The 18,771-nt window shown below is 53.5% G+C and overlaps 1 protein-coding gene across 1 annotated transcript in view; it reads right to left on the reverse strand.

The window, feature by feature from the left end:
- The window catches only part of KISS1R (KISS1 receptor), a 283,913-nt gene that overhangs the window by 121,317 nt on the left and 143,825 nt on the right, over positions 1 to 18,771 (reverse strand). The window lies entirely within an intron of this gene.

Genomic DNA, 18,771 nt, shown 5'->3' on the forward strand with positions numbered 1-18,771 from the left:
GTGAGCCTGCCAGCTGACCACAAACCTCCCTCAAAGACTGAGAATCAGCAGTGCCTACAGGAGCGCGCCTTCCAGCTGACCACAAACATCCATCTAAGATCATCCCTCAATACCTCCTACAGGAGCGCGCCTGCCAGCTGACCACAGACTTCCCTCAAAGATCATCCCTCAATAACGCCTACAGGAGCAAGCCTGCCAGCTGACCACACACCTTCCTCGAAGATCCCCCCACAGCAACTTCTACAGGAGCGCGCCTGCCAGGTGACCACACACCTCCCTCGAAGATCATCCGTCAATAACTCCTACAGGAGCGCGCCTGCCAGGTGACCACACACCTCCCTCGAAGATCATCCCTCAATAACTCCTACAGGAGTGCGCCTGCCAGCTGACCACAGACCTCCCTCAAAGACCAGCCATCACCAACTCCTACAAGAGTGAGACTACCAGCTGACCACACACCTCCACCAAAGACCAGCCCACAGCAACTCCTACAGGAGCGAGACTGCCAGCTGACCACAGACCTCCCTCAAAGACTGAGCATCAGCAGCTCCTACAGGAGCCAGCCTGCCAGCTGACTACACACCTCCCTCGAAGACTGAGCCCCAATAACTCCTACAGGAGCGCGCCTGCCAGCTGACCACAGACCTCCCTCAAACACTGAGCATCAGCAGTGCCTACAGGAGCGCGCCTTCCAGCTGACCACAAACCTCCCTCGAAGATCATCCCTCAATAACTCCTACAGGAGCGAGACTGCCAGTTGACCACAGACTTTCCTCGAAGACCAGCCATCACAAACTCCTACACAAGCGAGACTGCCAGCTGACCACCGACCTCCCTCGAAGACCAGCCCTTAGCTACTCCTACCAGGACTGAGACTGCCAGCTGACCACACACCTCCCTCGAAGACCAGCCCTCAGATACTGCCAGCTGACCACAGACCTCCCTCGAAGACCAGCCCCCAGCAACTCCTACAGGAGTGAAACTGCCAACTGACCACAGACCTTTCTCGAAGACCAACCCTCAGCAACTCCCACAGGAGCGAGCCTTCCATCTGACCACAGATCTCCCTTGAAGACCAGCCCTCAGAAACTCCTACAGGAGTGAGATTGCCAGCTGACCACAGACGACCTCCAAAGACCACCCCTCAGCAACTCCTACAAGAGCAAGACTGCCAGATGACCACACACCTCCTCCGAAGACCACCGCTCAGCAACTCCTTCAGGAGCGAGACTGCCAGCTGACCACAGACTGTCCTCAAACATCATCCCTCAGCAGCTCCCAAAGGAGTGAGACTGCCAGCTGACCACACACCTCCCTCGAAGACCAGCTGTAAGGAAATGCCTCCTTGGCATGGTTACCCCCTGTAGGAAGTTGGCTCTGTATGTACTATTTCAAAGTAAGAAATAGCATGCACAGAGTCCAAGGGTTCCCCTTAGAGCTAAGATAGTGGCAAAAAGAGATAATTCCAATGCTCTATTTTGTGGTAGTGTGGTCGAGCAGTAGGCTTATCAGAGGGTAGTGTTAAGCATTTGTTGTACACACACAGGCAATAAATGAGGAACACACACTCAAAGACAATTCCAGGCAATAGGTTTTTGTATAGAAAAATATCTTTTCTTAGTTTATTTTAAGAACCACAGGTTCAAGATTTACAATCAATACTTCAAATGAAAGGAACTTCACTTAGGTATCATAGGAACTTTGAATCAGCAAAATAGCATGTACAGTTTTGGCAAAAATGGCAATAAGCTATTTTAAAACTGGACACTGCAAATTTCAACAGTTCCTGGGGGAGATAAGTATTTGTTAGTTTTGCAAGTAAGTAAACCACCTACAGGGTTCCAATTTGGGTCCAAGGTAGCCCACCGTTGGGGGTTCAGGGCAACCCCAAAGTTACCACACCAGCAGCTCAGGGCCGGTCCGGTGCAGAGGTCAAAGTGGTGCCCAAAACACATAGGCTTCAATGGAGAAAGGGGTGCCCTGGTTCCAGTCTGCCAGTAGATAGGTACCTGCGACTTCGAGGGCAGACCAGGGGGGTTTTGTAGGGCACCGCGGGGGACACAAGTCAGCACAAAAAGTACACCCTCAGCGGCACGGGGGCGGCCGGGTGCAGTGTGCAAACAGGTGTCGGGTTTGCAATGGAGTTCAATGGGAGACCCAGGTGTCTCTTCAGCGAAGGAGGCAGGCAAGGGGGGGGGGGCTCCTCGGGGTAGCCACCACCTGGGCAAGGGAGAGGGCCACCTGGGGGTCGCTTCTGCACTGGAGGTCGGATCCTTCAGGTCCTGGGGGCTGCGGGTGCAGTGTCTTTACCAGGCGTTGGGTTTTTATAAGCAGGGAGTCGCGGTCAGGGGGAGCCTCTGGATTCCCTCTGCAGGCGTCGCTGGGAGGGCTCAGGGGGGTCAACTCTGGCTACTCACAGGGTCACAGTCGCCGGGGAGTCCTCCCTGAAGTGTTGTTTCTCCGCAGGTCGAGCCGGGGGCGTCGGGTGCAGAGTGGAAAGTCTCACGCTTCCGGCGGGAAACGTGCAGTCCTTTAAAGTTTGTTTCTTTGTTGCAAAGTTGTTTCTTCTTTGGAGCAGAGCCGCTGTCCTCGGGAGTTCTTGGTCCTTTTAGATGCAGGGTAGTCCTCTGAGGATTCAGAGGTCGCTGGACGCTGGAGAACGCGTTGCTGTTGCAGTTTTTCTTGAAGTGGGGAGACAGGCCGGTAGGGCTGGGGCCAAAGCAGTTGGTGTCTCCGTCTTCTCTGCAGGGCTTTCAGGTCAGCAGTCCTTCTTCGTCTTCAGGTTGCAGGAATCTATCTTGCTAGGTTCTGGGAGCCCCTAAATACTCAATTTAGGGGGGTGTTTAGGTCTGGGGGTTTAGTAGCCAATGGCTACTAGCCCTGAGGGTGGCTACACCCTCTTCGTGCCTCCTCCCTGAGGGGAGGGGGGCACATCCCTAATCCTATTGGGGGAATCCTCCATCTGCAAGATGGAGGATTTCTAAAAGTCAGAGTCACCTCAGCTCAGGACACCTTAGGGGTTGTCCTGACTGGCCAGTGACTCCTCCTTGTTTTTCTCATTATCTCTTCCGGCCTTGCCGCCTAAAGTGGGGGCAGTGGTCGGAGGGGCGGGCATCTCCACTACCTGGTCTGCCCTCCGAAGACACGGGTACTTACCTGCTGGCAGACTGAAACTGGGGCACCACTATTTCCATTGAAGCCTGTGTTTTGGGCACCACTTTGACCTCTGCACCTGAACGGCCCGGAGCTGCTGGTGTGGTAACTTTGGGGTTCCCCTGAACCCCCAACGGTGGGCTACCTTGGACCCAACTTTGAACCCTGTAAGTGTTTTACTTACCTGTGAACTTAACATTTACTTACCTCCCCCAGGAACTGTTGATTTTTGCAGTGTCCACTTTTAAAATAGCTTATTGCCATTTTTGTCAAAACTGTACATGCTATTGTGATTATTCAAAGTTCCTAGAATACCTGAGTGAAATACCTTTCATTTAAAGTATTGTTTGTAAATCTTGAACCTGTGGTTCTTAAAATAAAGAAAATATATTTTTCTATATAAAAACCTGTTGGCCTGGAATTTGTCTTTGAGTGTGTGTTCCTCATTTATTGCCTGTGTGTGTACAACAAATGCTTAACACTACCCCCTGATAAGCCTACTGCTCGACCACACTACCACAAAATAGAGCATTAGAATTCTCTCTTTTTGCCACTATCTTACCCCTAAGGAGAACCCTTGGACTCTGTGCACACTATTTCTTACTTTGAAATAGTATATACAGAGCCAACTTCCTACACCAGCCCTCGGCAACTCTTACAAAATTGAGGCTACCAGCTGATCACACACCTCCCCCAAAGACCAGCCCTCAGCAACTCCTACAGGACTGAGACTGCAGCTCACCACAGACCATCCTCGAAGACCAGCTCTCAGCAACTCCTACAGGAGCGAGACTGCCAGCTGACCACAAACCTTCCTCAAAGACCAGCCCTCAGCAACTCCTACATGAGCGAGACTACCAGCTGACCACAGACCTTCCTCGAAGACCAGCCCTCAGCAACTCCTACAGGAGCAAGACTGCCAGCTGACCACAAACCTTCCTCAAAGACCAGCCCTCAGCAACTCCTATATGAGCGAGACTACCAGCTGACCACAGACCTTCCTCGAAAACCAGCCCTCACCAACTCCTACAGGAGCAAGACTACCTTCTGGCCACAGGCCTCCCTCGAAGATCAGCCCTCAGCAACTCCTACAGGAGCGAGACTACCAGCTGATCACAGACCTTCGTCGAAAACCAGCCCTCACCAACTCCTACAGGAGTGAGCCTTCCAGCTGACGACAAAACCACTCTTGAAGACCAGCCCTTAACAACTCCTACAGGAGTGAGCCTTCCAGTTGACGACAAAACCACTCTTGAAGACTACGCTTCAGCAAGTCCTTTCTGTCAGAAACCCACCTGATGATGAAACCTGCCTCGAACACTTGGTCTTGGTATCTCCTTCGAGGCAGAGATAAGAACAAAACCAGTGTCTAAAACTAGGCCTTAGCTGATCCTAAAAGCCATATACTCACCACGTGATAGTAAAACCCATTATAAAGACTAGGCCTCCACACTTCTACAGAACTGAGACAGGCCAAGTAACTACAAAACCTGGCTACCTCAGTTCACATGCCTCAGCATCTCCAAGGGACTTGACAGCCACTTTGTAATGACATATCCTGTCCTCAAAGTATAGGCCTTACCATATACTACGGGCTGAGACACACCATAGCAATACAACCCTCCTTGAAAACTAATCCTTAGCAACCCCTACAGGCACAAGATCCTCCACCTGATGACAAAGCCCATTTTAGACGCTAGGCTTCAGCTATTGGTAAATAAAAGATACCCACCACCTGAGGACAATACCTTTAACCTCTCTAGAAGAATTAGGGCCTGATTTTGAGGTTGGCGAGCAGGTATTTTGTTACAAACGTGGTGGAGCATCATGTCTGTCAAACCCCCACTCTACTATGAATCACCCGTGTTGGCTCCGCGGTGATGGCCTGACAGAGGAGGGACTGTCCATGTAAGAACATTGGACCACCATTCCTGTTTAGGGCAGACGTTTGATGTTTTACTTCATTCTGTTCAGAACTACCTGGAAAGATCTGGCGGTCACGAACTGAAAAGATTACTAATGACCCCGAAACCCTAAGAGGAAACTCTCAAGGATGTCAGGGTCCTTAGAAATTTGTGGGGGTGCTTTTGAGAAACAAGCTTGGGCAATGGGCGCCTAAAACGTGGGGTTCCCACCAAACATTCCGCGCCTTCACACGAGTTGCTGCTGCAGGGAGGTCACTGCAGGGCTGGTGGTGGTATCTAAATATGTTGGTGCTCTCTCTGTCGGGTGGTGGACGTAAAGTCGTTCACTACCCTGAGGCACAAGGCAAATAGCGTCAAACAACAAATTGGGCCATAAAACTTAAATTTCAAACAAAAAAACGGTACAAAATTGTGCATCATTAGAGCTATCACTTTTCTCCAACCCGAATCTGCTAAATAAAAAGTCTGCTTGTTTTTTCAATTATTTATTCAGTAAGCTATTAAACCATGCATCGCTCCTAGTTCCATGTCTCTAAACGCATTATTTTGAAGTAACTGTGCTTGGTTCTCTGGTTGTTCCTATGATACTGGTCCATGCAGTCTTTCTTCCAGGCTTCATCGATGCTTCTCAGTTTGGCCACAGTTTATCTTAGATGGCCCAGTGGGAGATCACTCTCTTTCCTGTGTCCACACCTTGGCATGAGCTCCCTCTAGAGATGTGCCGCTTCAGTCATTTTCTTCTGATGTGAAAAGGCTTTTGACGCTTGGATATAAGACATTCGCCTCTATAAGGGAAGCAATCCTCGCGGGGCCAGGATACCCTTCCTGGTGTAAGCCAGGCTTTACAGATATCTTCCTGAGGACCAGTCTGTCGGTGCTACTGGTCATTGTCAGTGCTTGTAACTACTTGTGATAGGTCTGTTTAATAGGAACCATGCCAGAGGAAGCCGTGGACGCTCATTAAAGAGGCCTCCGGTGCTATTTCGAGGGGACACTGTGGTTCATGCACACATTTCCAGCCAGTCATCCAAGTCACTGAATAGTGCAGCATCACTGGCCACATGCAATGAGCGATGACTCTCACAGTTACGTATCATCCATTGGTTAATCGTGGATCATGTGACCTGGAAGCCAAACACGTTATAATAATATTGAGCACAGGCACCAATCAATGCTACATAAGAAACCAAGCACACTATATAATTATATAGGTGTGATGTCACTGCTGCTCATCAAGTCTATACAATATGTTCTCCCAGTGAATGCGCTCATTCTTTAACTTGGAGTGCAATTTATTTCCAAACTATGCGGTGCTTATGTCAATCCATCAACCTGCTAGGCTCATTGAAGATGCAACAAAGACCTCAGTGGACCAAACATAGTTTACAACTCTGATAAAGACGTTTATGTCCTCTCCGTTAATCGCCTGAAAAATGTTTAAAAAAACACTTCTTCTTAAACTGCTGCACAAATGTATGCAAAATCTAATTTGCCGCATTCGTGTTCACAGTTGTTTCAAAGCAATATATAAATCAAACATTGGTAAAGTCAATATGCGCTGGTGAAAACAGTCCCCCGTAAACGATCCCAGTGCACTCTTCATCACCAGATTCCTGCGATCTCTGCAGCAGGCGAGCAACTCCAATACCGCCCCTTATATCTCTCTATCACGCCACTTCCTGATGAAGGATTTACAATTTGCGTATCAATTGCTTTTAGTAGATCCCATTGGCGAAATCTATTGGCTTTGCTGTGAGAAAGTAGCCTCTTTCTAGCATGGTTACCTCCACTTTTGGCCTGTTTGTGAGTGTGTGTCAGTGTGCTGTTCCTGTGTCACTGGGGTCCAGCTAGCCAGGGCCCAGTGCTCATAGATAAAAACCTATATGTCGGTGTGTTTTGCTTGTCTCACTGGGATCCTGCTAGCCAGGACCCCAGTGCTCATAGTTTGTGGCCTAATGTGTGTGTCTGTATAGTGCTTGACTGTGCCACTGAGGCTCTGCTAACCAGAACCTCAGCGCTTATGCTCTCCCTGCTTTTAAATTTGTCACTGTAGGCTAGAGACTTCATTTACCAATTTCATTTGGCACACTGTACACCCTTTATAAGTCCCTAATACAGGGTACCTAGATAACCAGGGCATTGGGGTTCCAGGAGATCCATATGGGCTGCAGCATTTATTTTGCCACCCATAGGGAGCTCAGACAAACCTTTACACAGGACTGCCATTGCAGCCTGCGTGAAATAGTGCACACACTATTTCACAGCCATTTTCACTGCACTTAAGTAACTTATAAGTCACCTAAATGTCTAACCTTCACTTACTGAAGGTTAGGTGTAAAGTTACTAAGTGTGAGGGCACCCTTGCACTAGCAAAGGTGCCCCCACATAGTTCAGGGCCATTTCCCCAGACTTTGTGAGTGCGGGGGCGCCATTACACGCATGAACTACACATAGGTCAATACCTATATGTAGCTTCACAATGGTAACTCCGAATATGGCCATGTAACATGTCTAAGATCATGGAATTGTCCCCCCATTCCAAATCTGGTATTGGGGAGCCAATTCCATGCATCCTGGGGGGCTCCACCATGGACCCCAGTACTGCCATTCCAGCTCTCTGAGGCTTGCACTGCAGCTACAGCTGCTGCCACCTCACAGACAGGATTCAGCCCTCCTGGGGTCTGGGCAGCCCAGTCCCAGGAAGCAGAACAAAGCATTTCCTCTGAGAGCAGGGTGTTACACCCTCTCTCTTTGGAAATAGGTGTTATAGGCTGGGGAGGGGTAGCCTCCCCCAGCCTCTGGAAATGCTTTGAAGGGCCCAGATGGTGCCCTCCTTGCATAAACCAGTCTACACCGGTTCAGGGACCCCTTATCCCCTGCTCTGGCGTGAAACTGGACAAAGGAAAGGGGAGTGATCACTCCACTGTCCATCACCACCCCAGTGGTGGTGCCCAGAGCTCCTCCAGTGTGTCCCACACTTCAGCCATCTTGCTTTGCAAGGTGTGGGGGCACTCTGGACGGCTCTGAGTGGCCAGTGCCAGCAGGTGACGTCAGCGACCCCTCCTGATAGGTCCATACCTGATAAGGTAGCCAATTCCCCTCTCAGGGCTATTTAGGGTCTCTCCTGTGGGTTCTCTTCAGATTCTGCTTGCAAGTTTCCTTCAAGAATCCTCTGCAACCACTTCAGACTCTTCTGACCTCTGATCAACAGCAGCCTGCTCCAAGAAATGCTGTAACTGCAACAAAGTGTCTACAAGAGACACTTTTCTTCAGCACCTCAGCTCCAAGTCAGCAACTGCAACAGTTTCCATGGACTGTACACTCTGGGGACTCCCTGTTTTCATCCTGCACCAGAAGGACCGAAGAAATCTCCTGTGGAGTGGAGTCACTCCCCTGCTCCAAGCAGGCACCTTCCAAGACGACGACCAGTACCCTGGGACTCCTCTCACAGCAACGAGCGTGCTCCTAAGGACACAGAGGGTGGACATCATCGACATAGACTGTCCTGAGGTCCTGCTGACGCAATTTGGAGGAGGTAATACCTTGCCTTCCCTGAGAGCGACGGTACTCCTGTGTACTGCATCTTCTTCACCTCCTGAGGCCTCTGTGCACTCTTTGCAAACTTCCTTTATGCACAGCCTGGCCCAGGGCCCCAGCACTCCATCCTGAGACGCTCAACTCGCTGAGTTGTTCTCCGGCGGCGTGGGGGCGTGGGATCTTCTTTTGTTGTGCTGCATCAACTGCGTTTTGCACCTCCTTTGTCCCCGGATCCTGCGACTCCTGGGGGCGCTGGCTGGCATCATGAGGGCTCTCTAAAGTGCTGAGACCCCCCTCCTCAAAGAGCGTTGAGGCCCCCATGTCCCTCCTGGGTCCATCCAGCGCCATTTTGACACAAAACGCACTTTTTTTCGCAGCCAAGGCTTGTTGGCGACTTCCAACACGAAATCTCGTCTGCAACAATCTTCACGCCATGGGACATCTTTTGCATCATGCAGGAACCTGCTGGCATCTTCCTAGGGTGCATTCCTGCAGTCTTTGACTAACCGGGGACTCTTCTTTTGCACCCTCTTCTGGGTTGGCAGGGGCTCCTGTCCTTCGTGGAACTTCTTTCGACTTCTGGACTTGGTCCCTTTCCTTTGAAGGTCTTCATGTCCAGGAATCCAGCAGTTGTTCTTTGCAGACTTGGTTGGCTGCTGCAAAATCCCAATCCCAATCACGAGGTGTAGTGTGTCCTAAGGAAACTTGCAGTACTTTACTCCTGCTTTTCTGGGCTCTGGGGTGGGGTAATTTACTTACCTTTACTGTATTCTTACTCTCCCAGCAATTCTGCACACACTACACTTGTCTAGGGGGGAATGTGTGATTCACATTCCACTTTCTTAGTATATGGTTTGTGTTGCCCCTAGACCTATTTTCTCCCATTGCAATCTATAGCATTTTCTACTGTTTGCATTGTTCTATGACTATTTACTTGTCTAATTTTGGTGTCTAGTGTATATATTGTGTAAAATACTTACCTCCAGAAGGAGTATTGTCTCTAAGATATTTTTGTTACCGGGTCACCCAAATAAATACCTTTATTTTTGGTAACACTGAGTATTGTTGTTACTTGTGTAACTATAAGTGGTATTGTAAGAGCTTTGCATGCCTCCTAGTTCAGCCTAAGCTGCTGTGCTATAGCTTCCTCTATCAGCCTAAGCTGCTAGAACACTACTACATTTCACTAACAAGGGATAACTGGACCTGGTATAAAGTGTAAGTACCCAAGGTACCCACTACAAACCAGGCCAGCCTCCTACATTTGCCAATGTTTGTTTGTCTATGTTTTTGAGTCTAACTATACAGTGGATATTTACACGCTTTACCTGATCCTTAAATGTTTGCCTGTTTTAGAATTGAACTGTTTGCCTCCTCAATGGGTCAACGGTGCCAGCTTGGAAGATGGATGCCTGACTGCAAGACTTGGTGAGGAGGGTCCCACCTCCTTCCCTCTCTCCTAGAGAGGGCCAGGTAAGGCTTTGAGGACTGAGGTACCTTGTGCCGGGACAGGTCCTGGAGATCAGCTGGATTGCGGAGTCTAGCACTAGTCGCGGCTTTCTGAGAAGAGAGGTGTTCACCAATTCAAGGAGGGCATTGCAGTAGTTAGCTTGTTATGAACGATACCCGAGTAACCGGTTTATCCAAGTTAGAGAGGAGATGCGTCTGCTCCTGTGGCTGTCAGTGAACTCCTCAGACTCCAGACTGACACAGGCCTGGAGAGAAGAGTGAGTTGAGGAAGTGTTGAACCTGGGGGAAGAAACAGCTTCTAGGACACTGCACAGTGGCTGGACCATCAAGTGAAGTTTTTCAGCATGAGTCGGACCCACGCCTTTTTAGGAGGTCGTGGACATTCTAGGGACAAGGCCTGACTACCGAAGAATGATAAGCGTACGCAGGAGGTAGGCTCTTCCCCTGGCGGTGGGGGGGGGGGGTGGGGGGGCGAGTGAGGAATACCTCATATAGATGAGTTGCATGGGGGGTGTGCAACATGTACCCACATTTTAAAAACTTTAGTAGACTGAGTCCAGGCAGAGCAGCACTCAAGTCCAGCCCAGACTCACCATCTTGGCCTGTTGACAATGCTCCCCTGCGTAGATAAAAGCATTGCTATTGGACAGCAGCAGGGCCTTGTCCTGACAGCAGCCGGTTTGATGCTGATGCAGTCACCATCTCACCACCCAATGGGCTCCCTTCAATCCAGTCTTGTAGCAGAGCTCTCCAAAGGCCTGAAGTCTCTCAAGGAGACCTCCTGAGGACACTCCCTTCCATTCTGCAAAGAGTCACACACGGGTGGAAGCTTCTGGGTCCAGGCACTTAACCACCAGAACCGAGAGCCGCCATGAACCTGGGAGAACACTGGAAAACTTCAGAGGGTGGAAGGAGGGCAGCCTGCCCAGGGCCCCGTTGTTGGAAAACTTCAGAGGGTGGAAGGAGTATGAGACGGGCGGCAGCCTGCCCAGGGCCCCCATGCTTGGAAAACTTCAGAGGGTGGAAGGAGTGTGAGACAGGCGGCAGCCTGCCCAGGGCCACCATGCTTGGAAAACTTCAGAGGGTGGGAGGAGTGTGAGACGGGCAGCAGCCTGCCCAGGGTCCCCGTGCTTGGAAAACTTCAGAGGGTGGAAGGAGTGTGAGACAGGCGGCAGCCTGCCCAGGGCCCCAGTGCTTGGAAAACTTCAGAGGCTGGAAGGAGTGTGAGACGGAGGGCAGCCTGCCCAGGGCCCCAGTGCTTGGAAAACTTCAGAGGGTGGAAGGAGTGTGAGACGGGGGGCAGCCTGCCCAGGGTCCCCGTGCTTGGAAAACTTCAGAGGGTGGAAGGAGTGTGAGACAGGCGGCAGCCTGCCCAGGGCCCCAGTGCTTGGAAAACTTCAGAGGGTGGAAGGAGGAGTGAGACAGGCGGCAGCCTGCCCAGGGCCCCCGTGCTTGGAAAACTCCAGAGGGTGGAAGGAGTGTGAGACGGAGGGCAGCCTGCCCAGGGCCCCCATGCTGGGAAAACTTCAGAGGGTGGAAGGAGTGTGAGACGGGGGCAGCCTGCCCAGGGTCGCCGTGCTTGGAAAACTTCAGAGGGTGGAAGGAGTGTGAGACAGGCGGCAGCCTGCCCAGGGCCCCTGTGCTTGTAAACTTCAGATGCTGGAAGAAGTGTGAGACGCAGGGCAGCCTGCCCAGGGCCCCCGTGCTTGGAAAACTTCAGAGGGTGGAAGGAGTGTGAGATGTGCGGCAGCCTGCCCAGGGCCACCATGCTTGGAAAACTTGAGAGGGTGGGAGGAGTGTGAGACGGGCGGCAGCCTGCCCAGGGTCCCCGTGCTTGGAAAACTTCAGAGGGTGGAAGGAGTGTGAGACAGGCGGCAGCCTGCCCAGGGCCCCAGTGCTTGGAAAACTTCAGAGGCTGGAAGGAGTGTGAGACGGAGGGCAGCCTGCCCAGGGCCCCAGTGCTTGGAAAACTTCAGAGGGTGGAAGGAGTGTGAGACGGGGGGCAGCCTGCCCAGGGTCCCCATGCTTGGAAAACTTCAGAGGGTGGAAGGAGTGTGAGACAGGCGGCAGCCTGCCCAGGGCCCCAGTGCTTGGAAAACTTCAGAGGGTGGAAGGAGGAGTGAGACAGGCGGCAGCCTGCCCAGGGCCCCCGTGCTTGGAAAACTCCAGAGGGTGGAAGGAGTGTGAGACGGAGGGCAGCCTGCCCAGGGCCCCCATGCTGGGAAAACTTCAGAGGGTGGAAGGAGTGTGAGACGGGGGCAGCCTGCCCAGGGTCACCGTGCTTGGAAAACTTCAGAGGGTGGAAGGAGTGTGAGACAGGCGGCAGCCTGCCCAGGGCCCCTGTGCTTGGAAACTTCAGAGGCTGGAAGAAGTGTGAGACGGAGGGCAGCCTGCCCAGGGCCCCCGTGCTTGGAAAACTTCAGAGGGTGGAAGGAGTGTGAGATGGGCGGCAGCCTGCCCAGGGCCCCGTGCTTGGAAACTTCAGAGGGTGGAAGAAGTGTGAGACGGAGGGCAGCCTGCCCAGGGCCCCCATGCTTGGAAAACTCCAGACGGTGGAAGGAGTGTGAGACCGGCGGCAGCCTGCCCAGGGACAGGACATGCTGAGCACACAGGACCCTTATTATCTCAACAGCGCTTTCCGGGCTGGCAAGAAAATTGGCTAAAAATACATCCTCTGACAACAACAAGAAGCGAACATCCTCAAGAGCCAGAATTATTCTCCCCGCTCCAAGAGTACTCTTTCTGGCAAATTGTCAGAGTCGCTTTTCATTTCTCGGGCAGATAAGTGGAACTGGAAGAGAAAATGAGTCTTGAATGAGAGGGTAAGATGCAGATATGAGGGGGGGAGTGAGAAGGGTGCAAAGGAGGTGTCGGGAGGAGACGGGAGACAGAGGGGATGGACGGCGGAGGGAACGAGAGGGAGGGAGAGAAACCGAGGCAGAGGAAATCCAAGGGGGAGAGAGAGCGACGAAAAGAAACAGAGCGAGACACAGAGAACGGAGAGATGGAGGTGGGATAGATCGAAAGATGAAAAGAAAGACAGTGACCAAAAAGGAGAGAGGGAGAGGGTGGGGTGGAGGGAAGCTGGACAGAGAGAGAGAGACAGGAAGAATGAGAAGTGGCATGAGTGTGGCGCTGAGAAGCGCGCGCTGAGCTGCCAAGCACTAGAATGCACTTCTCTTCTGCCCTCGTTAATATAAAGCTGCCCACATACTGCTGCCAGACGCTGCCCCAGACTGCACACAGGTAGGGGCAGTTCTGTCCGGCAGAAAGTGCTGCAAGCCTGGTGAGGGAAAGGTCTGCTCTAAACAGTGTGCGGGGTGTACACATGTGAGGGAGAGTCAGTGTGCTTACTGTCTTTTCACTGTAGGGACACTCAGTTCAATGCCAATGTCAGTGTGCTTAAGGTATTTGCATTGTAGGGATACACCATTAACTGTCAATGGGAAAGGAGGGCCTAGGGTGCAACTCCAGTTCTCTGGGGTCCACCGCGACCAGAGTCACACCAAAGTACACTGTAACTTGTAAGAAAAGAATGATGCAGTAGGTTACAAGAGCATAGTTGTACAACTTATTGGTCATCCATGGATGTCATCTTTCTCTGACTCAGCTCAGGATTAGGGCCAATTACTGCTCTGTCCTGAGCCTTGCATCAATCAGCCAGCTGTTACTCCGTGCCAGGAGCAGGCTGGAGAGGCCCTGCGAGGAATGTCAGTGAAGAGGGGCTGAGACTTTCAGAGCACATGTGGCAACTAACTCTTAGAGGATGCCATTTTGAGCTATCCCAGAAGACTGTGCAAGAAGGAGGGGACGGGGGCAAGGAAGTGATGTGGCACATCTGGATAGGCCAGAGGTGCAGACCTGCTTGACACTTCCGCCCCCTCTTAAAAGGTCCTGCACAGGGGAGAGCTCTCTCTCTTGGCTGTGCTTCACTGCTGGACACTGGGACTGCAGACGGGCGTCATGGATAACTGGAAGGAAGAACCTCCTGACTGCCCTTAGGGCAGGGACTCTGCCCCTGAAGGATTCCAGGCCAGCGAGGCGAATGCCAGGGCCAGGCAAGCTGGCCCCCTTACCCACCCAGAGGACTAGTTGGGGGACGGACTGGGCTAGTGCAAGGAGACCACGCAGCCCAGAAGGAAAAGAGGGAACCCAGAGGAAAGGCTGGCGCAGGGAGTCAGTGGGACTGGCTCCCTATGATCTGGGGCCCTTTGAGGCCAGGAGGCCTAAGGAGAGTGCTCCTGGTGGCAAGGGCTTGTCACCAGGAGCGAAACAACACAAGAATGATGAAAATTGGCCCTTGGGGGCCTGAGATATCCCAGGAAAAAGGATGGTGACCTTTGACCTTTGGAAAACAGCTACGAAGCGCGTGGGGCTCCGCAGCTGCTCGAGACTGTGCCCCGGGGTGGGCCAGGGCCCGGGGCTGCCCCAGGAGGAAGAGGAGCAAGGGGAGTGCTGTCGCAAGCAACCCGGGGCCCCGTGAAGCCTGGCCTGAAGTGAGTTGATGTGGTGGGTAGGGACCCTGGACCCCATCCCAGGGCCCCCTGCGGCAAAGCAAAACTGGGGAGCGCCGTTGCGCTCCCCTTGAAGATGCGAGGTTGGGGCCCCAGACCGCATCCCCGGGCCCCGTGAAGACCGAGGAGTGGGGGGTGCCGTTGCGCACCCCCACCAGATGGCAGTTGGCTGTTACAGAGCCGGCGGAGAAGCAGAAGCCGGGGAGCGTCGTCGCGCTCCCTGTGAAGGCAGGCCCGGGTGGCCCCAGACCCCATCGTGGGGCCCCCAGCAGAAGTCAAGTCAGGGGCGCCGTCGCACCCCCATGAAGATTGCCCAGAGGGGCCCCGGACCCCATCCCGGGGCCCCAAGAAGATGTAGACCTTGGGGATCGCCGTCGCGCTCCCCACAGAGACGAGGAGGGGCCCCGGACCCCATCCCGGGGCCCCAGAGCTGCAGGGAGGAAGGGGGGAGTGCCGTTGCACTCTCCCAAGTGGCCCGTCCGGCCGCGAGCCTTCCCGCGTCTGCCCGCTGGAGCGAGCAGACAGCACAGAGAAGGCCGGATCCCGCGGCAGCACACGGAGGTGCTGGCCATGCGGGGAGCCGGCGGGGGCGGCCAGGGGTGGGCTCCCTGCGCCGCCTTCCAACGAGGGAGACCTTACCTGGAGCAGGGGTGCCCAGGTGGGACCGGCACCACCCAGGAACCAACATCAGCTTTGTGCAACAACGCGGCTCTCCCCAGCGCAGCGGGAGAGGCGCCCATTTGATATGCAGCTGCCCCAGCATGCTTTGCGGGGCTGGAGCTGGGGATGGTCCCCTAATCAGGCTTGTGGTGGTCCAAGGAAGATGGGGCCACCACCAGATTCATGCCCAGAGACAGGGGGAGTTGCAGGAGCAGCGCAGCCTCCCCCAACATCGTTTTGTGTCCCCACCCTAGGTAGGGTGGGACAAATGAATGATAACCCCCCAAGGGTTCGACCTGTGTTTGGAGCACAAGCTTATGTGAACTTTTGTTCCAGCTTGTGGGATGGTGCCTATTAAAGATGTAGGCTGGTATTACCCAATGTATTGAACTGTTATTCTATTGTCAATTAGGAGTAATTCAAAAATAATCTAAAAGTAATCCTAATGGTTAAATTGCTTGAATATGGTCTTATATGTTCCCTGATTATGCTAATTTGAATAATGACACTGACAGCCATCTCTTGGCAAGATGGAAGTATTTAATTGCAAATGTAGGTGTATTAATTTCACCTTACTGTCAAATGTTCAGATGTCGCAATGGGGACACCGGGGATTGTTTTGCCATGTGGGTTGTTGGATTATATTCTCCCTTGAGGAGACATGAGAGATTACACAATGTGTTCCCAGAGTGATTCCATTACTTTGTGTATATTTGTAGATTGTTACATAGTATTGAGTAGGTTGTGTGAATAATAAATGCACTTTTACTTTATCAAAAGAAAAAGCACAGACGGGACATTCATTTATTGAGAGTCATGCTTGTGTGCTCGAGAATGGGGATTACTAGCCCACACCACCTCCCTTGAGTAAGCCTTGGACTGCTCTGCAACGCTACCCTATGAGAGTCAAGCGCTACAATGGGGTGTTTGGTTCCCAGTGGCGGTCGTGTGCGGACTTGTTACTTGTGCAAGCCACACAGCTAAAGACCCCCTTTCCAACAATCGGCTACTGCCCCCCAAACTGAGGAGGTAAGGGATCCACAAATGTGACGCGCTGAGCCCAGTGCAACTGCACATCTGGATGGATTTCTTACAGCTCTTGTGGCAGCGCTGCGCCATCTACTGGGAGGTGGAGTGAGCTCTGGTGCACGGACGTGACACCAGTTGGTGGTGCTCTGAGGATGATGGTTCACACAGCAGGGGGCAGCAGTGCGGGGGCAGCAGTGTGGGTGAGATTCTGTGGTGAGCTCTGGTGCACGGATGTGACACGTGAGTTCTCGGTGGTGCTCTGAGGGTGATGGTTCATACAGCAGGGAGGGAGCAGCAGCGTGGGTGGGATTCTGTGGTGAGCTCTGGTGCACGGATGTGACACGTGAGTTCTCGGTGGTGCTCTGAGGATGATGGTTCACACAGCAGGGGGCAGCAGCGTGGGTGGGATTCTGTGGTGAGCTCTAGTGCACGGATGTGACACGTGAGTTCTCGGTGGTGCTCTGAGGGTGATGGTTCACACAGCAGGGGGCAGCAGTGAGGGGGCAGCAGTGTGGGTGGGATTCTGTGGTGAGCTCTGGTGCACGGATGTGACACGTGAGTTCTCGGTGGTGCTCTGAGGGTGATGGCTCATGCAGCAGGGGGAAGCAGTGTGGGTGGGATTCTGTGGTGAGCTCTGGTGAACGGATGTGACACCAGTTGGTGCTCTGAGGATGATGGTTCACACAGCAGGGGGCAGCAGTGTGGGTGGGATTCTGTGGTGAGCTCTGGTGCACAGATGTGACACGTGAGTTCTCGGTGGTGCTCTGAGGATGATGGTTCATGCAGCAGGGAGGGGGCAGCAGTGTGGGTGGGATTCTGTGGTGAGCTCTGGTGAACGGATGTGACACGTGAGTTCTCGGTGGTGCTCTGAGGATGATGGTTCACACAGCAGGGGGCAGCAGTGAGGGGGCAGCAGTGAGGGTGGGATTCTGTGGTGAGATCTGGTGCACGGATGTGACACGTGAGTTCTCGGTGGTGCTCTGAGGATGATGGTTCATACAGCAGGGAGGGGGCAGCAGTGTGGGTGGGATTCTGTGGTGAGCTCTGGTGCACGGATGTGACACGTGAGTTCTCGGTGGTGCTCTGAGGATGATGGTTCATGCAGCAGGGAGGGGGCAGCAGTGTGGGTGGGATTCTGTGGTGAGCTCTGGTGCACGGATGTGACACCAGTTGGTGCTCTGAGGATGATGGTTCACACAGCAGGGGGCAGCAGTGAGGGGGCAGCAGCGTGGGTGGGATTCTGTGGTGAGCTCTGGTGCACGGATGTGACACCAGTTAGTGGTGCTCTGAGGATGATGGTTCACACAGCAGGGGGCAGCAGTGAGGGGGCAGCAGTGTGGGTGGGATTCTGTGGTGAGCTCTGGTGCACGGATGTGACACGTGAGTTCTCGGTGGTGCTCTGAGGGTGATGGTTCACACAGCAGGGAGGGGGCAGCAGTGAGGGTGGGATTCTGTGGTGAGCTCTGGTGAACGGATGTGACACCAGTTGGTGCTCTGAGGATGATGGTTCACACAGCAGGGGGCAGCAGTGAGGGGGCAGCAGTGCGGGTGGGATTCTGTGGTGAGCTCTGGTGAACGGATGTGACACCAGTTGGTGCTCTGAGGGTGATGGTTCACACAGCAGGGGGCAGCAGCGTGGGTGGGATTCTGTGGTGAGCTCTGGTGCACGGATGTGACACGTGAGTTCTCGGTGGTGCTCTGAGGGTGATGGTTCACACAGCAGGGAGGGGGCAGCAGTGAGGGTGGGATTCTGTGGTGAGCTCTGGTGAACGGATGTGACACCAGTTGGTGCTCTGAGGATGATGGTTCACACAGCAGGGGGCAGCAGTGAGGGGGCGGCAGTGAGGGTGGGATTCTGTGGTGAGCTCTGGTGCACGGATGTGACACGTGAGTTCTCGGTGGTGCTCTGAGGGTGATGGTTCACACAGCAGGGGGCAGCAGTGAGGGGGCAGCAGAGTGGGTGGGATTCTGTGGTGAGCTGGGGTGCACGGATGTGACACGTGAGTTCTCGGTGGTGCTCTGAGGGTGATGGTTCACACAGCAGGGGGCAGCAGTGAGGGGGCGGCAGTGTGGGTGGGATTCTGTGGTGAGCTCTGGTGCACGGATGTGACACGTGAGTTCTCGGTGGTGCTCTGAGGGTGATGGTTCACACAGCAGGGGGCAGCAGTGAGGGGGCAGCGGAGTGGGTGGGATTCTGTGGTGAGCTCTGGTGCACGGATGTGACACGTGAGTTCTCGGTGGTACTCTGAGGATGATGGTTCACACAGCAGGGGGCAGCAGTGAGGGGGCAGCAGTGTGGGTGGGATTCTGTGGTGAGCTCTGGTGCACGGATGTGACACGTGAGTTCTCGGTGGTGCTCTGAGGGTGATGGTTCACACAGCAGGGGGCAGCAGTGAGGGGGCAGCAGAGTGGGTGGGATTCTGTGGTGAGCTCTGGTGCACGGATGTGACACGTGAGTTCTCGGTGGTGCTCTGAGGGTGATG

Source organism: Pleurodeles waltl, chromosome 12 (genome assembly GCF_031143425.1).
Source record: "Pleurodeles waltl isolate 20211129_DDA chromosome 12, aPleWal1.hap1.20221129, whole genome shotgun sequence".
In the NCBI taxonomy this organism is placed as follows: Eukaryota; Metazoa; Chordata; class Amphibia; order Caudata; family Salamandridae; genus Pleurodeles; species Pleurodeles waltl.